Below are 9003 nucleotides of genomic sequence, written 5' to 3'. Positions count from 1 at the left end.
GTGATATAATCTGTTAAAATCGTGCCCGAATTTTGATCATCCGCTCTTTGTTCTCCACTTTTTGTAATCTAGTGTTTCCTCTTGTAAATATAAGTTCGTTTTTTGTAATGTTGAAAGTATTTTTGCCGCCGAAATCGACATTTTAGTCGATGGCGGGTCAAATGAAACGTCGTGGCCGGCGACCGGCGACTGGACGTTCTGCGGACTCCGGGAAGCACAGAAGTAAAAGCGGAGAGTGGAGTGGATGTAGAAGTCCTGTGTGGTTAACAAACAAACAAAAGATTTGAGGCAATTACGAATGGCAAACGCAGTCTTGATCTGCCACCACAGCTACGTTTTTCAAATACATTGATTCCAGCATTTCGGAAGGACGCTCCGTTGTTGTTGTTACTAAACGGTTGCATCGCTTCTTGAAGCTTGGGGATTTCTCGTTCTTCGCCTTCTCGCTGTTCTAGTAAAATCAGGCTATCGAACAAACACACTATAGTTAGTTTATCACTGAATGCTGATGAAATGCTGGTCCTAAGTACGTAAGTTTGAGGGAGCGTCTCGGCTTTTCGAACCGCGCGTAATCAAAAAGATCCATGCCGCGAGATATACTGTAAGACATTGTACTTAAATAAAACCGAATGCGTTCGCATAAGTTCTGGCATTTCTTGGATGTCATGAGACATTTGCACTAAGCGTTGCAAAAATCCCCATGTGTTTTACATGGGCACCTTTTTGTTTCTTCACGCTGAAACGTGACTGAAACATTGGCCGGTCAATTTTATTTTACGCCAGCAAGTTATAAGACTTGCCTGCTGTATCCGGCCCGCCGGTATTTTGTATTCGCTTCTAATTGGTCCAAAAACAATAAGCTTGACAGCGCCTACGTCATCGCTCACACATGCGCCGAACCGGGAAACTCTCCCTTTAAGCTACGTATGGGAATACTATCACCCGCGAGAATTGAACTTCGGATTCACATGAGAATTATGCAAAGGTTAAGACTGGTTAGAAGGCTCCTATGGGAGACTAGATTTGTGGAAACTTCAACGTAAAAATAAATAGGGCGGTGAAACGTCCAAAAAACACATTCATTTACTTTGAACCTAAAATTTACAAACCTAATATCCCTGGCCGACAAGTTGTTTCCGCTACCAGCTGCCCCACCGAGCTCATTTCTGGTGAGATACTTAGAAGAGTGTGTCTGGCCATTAATAACTGATTATATCAATGGTGCGTTTAACGCCTTGGGCAAACGTCGAGTCTAAGTCACGTCGAATTTATTAAAAATAAGTTCGACAAAGAGTCGACTTAATTCCAACGTGGTAGCAAACGTCGAACCTGCGTCGATACTAATTTACAAGTTGCACTTCATTAAAACACAGGAATAAGCACGTGCCCCCGTGCTATTCACTCGATGCGCGGCTACAGCTGCGGCTAGTTACTGCAAGAACTTGCTAGCGAAATGCCGAAATACAGTGCTCGTCGGGCCTTTCTTTGGCAATTAATTGCGAAAAACAGAAAGAGAAGACTCGCATTATATTCAGCTCTGAGAACAGTGTATCAGAGACGACAGCTATTGCTCCAAGTGGCATGCTTGACCTTGCTTTTGTTAGCGAACAACAATGGAGCAGCAGTCTTGCCGCCGTTTCCAATGCAATGCTGGTTGGTTTAGCAACGTATGGTTTACTTACAGCGAGAAACGGTTTCAGGATATCTAGATCTACATTTATGTTTCTACTGGGTCGCATTCGTAAAGCAATTGAAAAAGACACCATTACTGAAGAGCCTATCTCCCCGGAAACCCTATTAGTTATTTGTTTGTATCGACTTGCAAGAGGCGACTACTATTTTACCATAGCAGAGATGGCAGGAATCGCAGAGCGGACAGTCGGATACATTGTCAGTGAGGTGACAAAGGCAATCGTGGAGTGTTTATGGGAAGATACCATCAAAAGACACATGCCGAAATCAGAAGAAGAATTCAGAAGCAAAATCCTAGCCATGGAGGAGGCGTGGCAATTCCCTTGCTGTTGGTCAGCAGTCGATGGGTGTCATATACCAATTAAGTGCCCCCTGTGGACTGGAGTCATGTAAAGAATACCATAACTTTAAAAATTTCTTTTCTGTGGTGTTAATGGGTATGGTTAATTCCAAGTATAGATTTGTTTGGGTAGCTGCGGTTATCCCGGCAATTCGCATGACTCAATCATTTTTCAGTCCACTGATCTATGGAATCAAATCAAGAACCAGGAATTTCTCCCCAAAATTGGCAAGGATGTGGATGGGCTTCTTGTACCTCCCTTGATAATTGGCGATGCAGCATTTCCTTTGCAACCGTGGTTGATGAAGCCATACACGAACGTCAACCCTACACTACAACAAAGATATTACAACTACCGGTTGAGCCTAGCCAGAATGGTGACGGAGGGGTGCTTTTGGTCAACTTAAGGGAAGGTGGCGGGTTTTGCTTTGAAGAGGTGAGTGCAGCCAGGAGAATACGAAGACGGCAGCCCTTGCTTGTGTTGTTTCACATAATGTGTGCCTTGAAAAAGGGGATACGATGACGAGGAAAATGGATTTGGCAATCGACCCCAAAACCGGAAATAGGCGTGACAGAGCTACGATAAGAGAACTTCTTCAAATGAGAACTTGTGACAAGATTCCCGATAAGGATACCTGGGCCCGCCTCATAAGAGAGGTTCTTATTGAGAAACTCTGGTTAGAAAAACAAGGCGGTGGTGTCTTCTGAATTGTTGACTTCAGTTGGCAAAAGCAAACACCGAACGTAATCATTTGAATCACCACATGTAAATCAGAACATGTTTATTTCTTCTTTTCTTGGAACAAAAAGAAATGAATTATCGCGTAATTGTATATATAGTTAATCTTGGTATTGAAACTACTGTGAATGCCCATGTTTCTATGTAACAGTGCGCGGCTACTGTTCAGTTGTAGGCGAGAAAGTCATGTTTTCACAAACTGTAACGTTATTATAAATTATAGGGCGAGTAAAAGGGCGTTTTCAGAAGTATTATTTACGACTACTCTGACTATCTCCTTCTACTGATCGATTTCTTATTATTGTATTAATAATAAAAATAGATAATTATCAAAATGATAGTTCTTGGGCTGTGTATTGTCTCAACGTCAGTTGATAGTTAACTGATATGTACTGGATTGGGTACCAACAGTTTAAAGATCACGATAAACGGGACGCTCATCCGAACTGCTTGCATTTTCTGGCATGATGTTACGCAATATGTCACTTGTAATTGTGGCGGTGCTTGTGGCTGGCAGTGTTCTTCCTGTGGGCTGTCCACCATACATTCGGGCATATCCTTGTATAACACCAGTTGGGAGGGGGGCGGCGACGGGGGCCATATAGGGATTGTACGGCGGCGCTCGGGGATAGAATGATGGCTGCTGTGACTTATCTTGGGTACACAATAATTTGAAAAGTTTTAGTTCATGTTCCCTTGATTTTTCGATGTCTTCCTTGAGAAAAGCTAGCATGTCCTTGCTTGTGTCGTTCTCTACTGCCGTTTTTAACAGATTAACAGCTTCGGTCAGGATTTCTGTGTTATTGCTTTTTCGCTTTCTTTTAGGTGCGGTCTTCACTGGGACAAATAGCTGTGTACTGGGTTGATCTCTATCTACATCGTCGACATCATCGTTGCAATCGGTCACGGGCACGTTCATTGAAGGCTCCGTTGCTAAATCAGGACGACATGAATTGCGAGTCTTGACCAATTCGAATAGGCGATCAAACCAAATTCCGTAATCCTTATCGTCTTGGAAGCGTTTTACCCCGGTTGCAGTCTTGATCGTCAATGCTGCTTTTTTGCATTCACTTGTGCATTTCTTAAATTTCGTGCGTACCTGGCCCCAGTTGTTCAAAGGCCGGATAACTTTATCCAGTGGATAAGTCACTATCCGACAGTTTCAATCTGTGCAAAGATTTCAGTATTTCGTCGTACACAAGCGAATATGCACACTCTAACCACAGCTTAGTTGGGGAGTGTACGGAAACCTTGGACAACATTTAACGTGAAGTATATTTTAGACGCTGAGGAGTGCCTTATCCAGCGGATAAAGTTATCCGGCCTTTGAACAACTGGGGCCTGGGCTACAGTGAAGGGTACGCTACTCCCCTTGCTCCCTGCCCTGCTCTTCAATTCGTTTAGCACTTTTTCGTAAACTTTTCCGTTTTGCTGATTTTTAGTGTTTACAAAAATCAGCTTTCTTTGGTAGTAATCATTGGTAAGACCTATATCAACCAGATCGTCAACAAGATCTTGTTTCCATAAACCCCTGGGTCCACGCTTCGCCGTCTTCTTCTTCTTTTTGGGTGGTTCTTCTTCGTCTTCTTCTAGTGACTTATCATTGTCTCCACCGTCCCTTTCTGTTTCTAAAGACCTGAAACATGCAATAAAGATTTACTATAGATATTCTGATATCGTTGTTTCTTCCTTTTTTATTTGTTTCAAATCAAAAAATTAAAATAGCTACAATTAAAACCACTTCCTTTGTTTCTTCAAATAGGCAACCATAATATCAAATACACTGAATTCTTTCGTGCATCTGTCTATTTGAGGGCGTGTGCGCGTTAATTACGTACATTGTTTCAACCACGAAAAACAACCAAAATGGAAATAAATATGCTTATAATGTCGTGGTAGAATATTTTTACCTAGTTTCTTCATTGGACCTGAAGTTGGCGATACTCTGCTCTTCAGACAACGGCAGACCTGGCGCCTTTCTCTTTGGGTCCCTGTCACAAACCTCACAGTAGGCCACGCTTTTACCGGCTGTCCATCCCTCAACGTCTTCGTTTTCTTCAAATACTGAGCATTTATTGCAAATAGGCAATGTGCAATCTCGTTCCCAGAGGCTGCGTTCCTTTTGGTCAGCACCAAGGAAGCAAGACCTCTGGGCTAATCAATGTCAAAATCCAGCAAATCGAAATCTGATTGGCTAATACATTTTACCGAAAGTGTCTTCGGAGGTTTGAAACAAGAAATGAAATAGAGACTGTCAAAGATATCGAAGCAAAAACCGCCATAGAATCGGAATGCAACTAAATTTTCACACGCTTTTTTTGCAGTGAGAAAACACCGAAAAGATAACAAGTCAAATCACATGACTAAACGGAAAAGGCGCGAAAACCTCTGTGATATGTTGCAGCGTTTGACAAAGCTGAATGACAGTTGACACTTGCGACGGTCGAGTTAACGATGGACCTGACAATTTCCTGAAAAACTCCTCTAATTATCGACTCTGAAATGTGGTTCATAGTCAATGATGGCCGTTTAAAATCGTTCTTAACATTGTCTAAAGCGGATAAGAGTCAAACAGCCTTTCTCGTCCTGTTGAAGGAACTGAAAGAAGCAAACTTGTAATCCATTCGCACCGCGAAGTCTGCGAGTTGATCTGACTGGAACAGAATTTATTGAAGATTACTTTGTTGAACAGGAACAGATATTCTGTCAGCAGCCCAGCAGAAACACAATTTACCTTGAACAAGGAAAACCAACGGCCTTTGTTACCACTGCGTTAAAAGCGGAGAATTCAAGAATGCGTGGCCCAAAAAGTGGTTCAGAAAGCGGACGGACAGAAAGACAAAGATATTAACGCTTGCCGGAATAGCGATCGTTGTCACTCTATACACAACAGTTCATTTGTGAGCTTTGTAAGTTTGCAGCTTATAGGACTGATAAACCACATCGAGTGCAGGTAAAATATTTTTTTTTAGGATGAGTTTCTTAGGCTTACACTGAGTGTGTGAATTAAAAAAAAATTGGCGATCTTTCTGGTAACCTTAGATTTTTAAGTTCCTGGTTATTTCGGTTGAACGTTTACAGCCGTTGTGTCTTGCTATTAAATGTACTTCTACTATTGTATTGTATTTTTTCTGGGATCATTGTATCTGGGTAAGCAAAAACTGATCTTGTGAAACCTATCGTTTGTAAATTTCACGGCAGAAAAAATTAAGCTTAGATTTGTAAACAATTGTTGGTATTTGTCGTCGACGGTATCTTGCTGAAGTTTCTCGAATGTTGTTTAATAATCTTTACCCTGTTTTAGTTAATTCGGGTTGAAGCTTATATAACCTGCGACCTGCCTCTATTTTCGTTTCGCTATTACCTTTATCATGGTGTCATGAAAAAACTTGGCTATCTTATACTGCGTAGACTGCGTATATTCACCCCCATTTTAAAGTTTTAAAAACTACATTTACAGGCGAAAACAAGCTTACTTTAATTCCAAATGAGTATAGTACAACAAATGGTTTCTAATCGGTATAGCCTATGTATGTGTTTTTGCCCCTGCCTATGGAATATGTTAGGTTTTCTAAAACGATCTGAAATTGTGCAAAATGAATTTCTCGCGGTTGAGAGAGGCATATCGCCGACAAACCCAGATTTTACGCAGCCTTTGTTTTGGTTGTTTTGTTTTCGAAGTCTCACATAAATGGCAATCACTGGCAAACGGGACAAATGAAGGTTGTCACCTTTTTCACTCGTTTTCTTGGCCTTTGATGCTCTTTACCAGAGGCTGTCTTCCTCTCGGTCAGCAATATCCCCCTTTAAACCGGAAGCAGGATCCTTGCTTCCGGTTTCTGATTAGCCCAGAGCTCGTGGACGTGTGGCCACCGCTGACCTAAAACGCGCGCGGGCTCTGGGGACGACATTGGGCAATTTGCATCTCAAGCATTTGTATTTGGTGTTCATGAAACACGAAAAACACATTTCCATCACGCTGTGCGATGTTAGCAATGACTTGCGATAGCTTGCCATTCCCGGTCCAATCTCGTCCCTCGAGTCTTCGTAACAAAGACTCTGGGTACGAGGTTGTTCCCTGTCGCAAAATTGTCTTTGTACAGCGCATGCTCGTCAGGGGGGGGGGAGGGGGGGAAATAGCGTTTGGCAGATGGGGGAGTCGGTATTTTTGTGACGTTTGTGCAGTCCATCACATTTGAATCAATTATTTTGTAATTTGCATGATTTATGAATTAAGTTCAGCAGGTGTTTAGAATGGCGTTTGCTGTAACGCCGAACCACTGTCGCATTATCCCACTTGGCAAGTCGAACTTATGCTGGAGTCGAACCAATTAATTTGAGTCCAACTTAATTGCGGCAAACGTCGCACCATTCATGCGCCTATTTTAGAATTAATAGGTTCGACGAATTAAGTTCGACTATAATTCGACGTTTGCCCCAGGCCTAATTCACCGTATTACGTAATAAGAATATGCGGAAGACGTGTCGGATTTCTCTTTTTTAGTAAATTTGAGGAGATATTTCTTTAAAGTTTCGCTGACACATGATAGTTTATGAGTGATTCTGTACCCCAGTAACTCCAAAAAACTCTCCAGGGGTACTCAGCAGTGATATTGTTCCGCAGGAATATCTGTTCGGAAGCTCTTATTTACCAATGTAGTATGTATGTATGTATGTATGTATGTATGTATGTATGTATGTATGTATGTATGTATGTATGTATGTATGTATGTATGTATGTATGTATGTATGTATGTATGTATGTATGTGGACGCATGTAATCAGGCAAGACCAAGAAGGGGCATTATGTCCTTTTGAGGAATTTTTGGCGGAAATATCACGCAGGGACTCTCAAAAATATGGCTCAGGCTCCCAGGATTGTACATTAGCCACTCGCTATATTAATTAGACCTTCAAAACCTATTTGAAGCCGTTTTCTTTCACAAAGGCAAAAAAACAGCCGAACTCCGTTTTGCGGCCCAGAACCAGGAAAAAAATACGAACGAACGGCGCCAGTTAAACCAGAAAGAAAAATCCAGAATCCTCGGAGTTTAAAAGTGTTGACGGGCCTGCACGACTCCTGCAGTTCGCTAAAAGATTGGTCTTAAAGCCTTTATAACGTATCTCTGCTTCATGAGATGTTAATCTTGATCATGAAGGGAAAAACTCAAATATACTGAATGGAGATTTTCTTTATGATCATTCTGAGCCGTTAGGAGAATTTTCTTCATATGCCATTGGATATGCTAGCTCTGTGGGATTTGTTTAGGTTCACTGGCTCGGATTAACTGCAAGATATCAGACAGCGCTAAATAAATGCTATTTATGAAGACATAGGATCCGGGGATTTCTTAACTGACTCGTGATTTCATGCTTATCTGCAGTGAGATTGCAGGCTGTTCGTTTATCACGTATACGAGAGTCTAATAGATCCGTGTCTTTAGGAGACAGCGCTAAATATATGTCATCTAGGAAGACATAGGATCCGTGGAATTCGTTACTCGTGATTTCAAGTTGTTGCTATAACCTGCGGTGAGATTGCAGGGTGTTCGTTTATCACGTATATGATATTCTATCAGATCCATGTCTTTACAAAGTTGATTACTGTTGTCTCTCGCTTTCGAGAGCTTTGGCATCATGCAGTTGTTTTCAGCTCTGTTGCTCAGTTCGTGACTGAAAGACGAGTATTATGTTCTTGGAGCTGACATGTATCTGCATTGTTTTGTGCGTTAGCTCGCATCCGGCAGATATTCAAAGCTAGGACAGTCAGTAACTGTCATGGGAGTCTCTAGGATGCTTCAGCGATTTCTTCTGACAAGTGTTTAGTGTTGTTTCTCAGGCAAAAACCAGAACCAGAACCAGGAAAAAAATACGAACGAACGGCGCCAGTTAAACCAGAAAGAAAAATCCAGAATCCTCGTGTCCAGGGGAAGGGACGTTGAAGGTTCGAACTGATCGGAGTAAAAAGGCTGCGATTGATGCCGTGCGATGAGTTCAATGTCAGCACACTGACTCCGCGTCTCTTGTAGATACGCGTCGTTGAGGTAATTGACGTTTTCCAAATTTTTATTTATGAGCAGTTACTTCCAGATGATATGAACTTTTCATAACGACAGTTTTTTTGTAACCATTAAAACTCATTTGATCTCAAAAAACACTGAACAAGCTGGAATTTAAACGAAGGGAACTGATGCAAAAATTGCCAGAAACACAAACAGCAATTATCCACGAC

The 9003-nt window shown here is 41.8% G+C and overlaps 1 pseudogene; it reads left to right on the top strand.

Annotated features, from left to right (window-relative positions):
- The first annotated feature begins 1854 nt into the window (after positions 1–1854).
- Positions 1855–2740, top strand: LOC146461831 (uncharacterized; annotated as a pseudogene).
- Positions 2741–9003: the final 6263 nt, after the last annotated feature.

The sequence above is a fragment of the Pavona decussata genome, unplaced genomic scaffold (genome assembly GCF_977016875.1).
Source record: "Pavona decussata unplaced genomic scaffold, jaPavDecu1.1 SCAFFOLD_194, whole genome shotgun sequence".
Lineage (NCBI taxonomy): Eukaryota > Metazoa > Cnidaria > Anthozoa > Scleractinia > Agariciidae > Pavona > Pavona decussata.
Note: the sequence above shows the minus strand (reverse complement) of the source record. Positions and strands in the feature narration are given on the sequence as shown.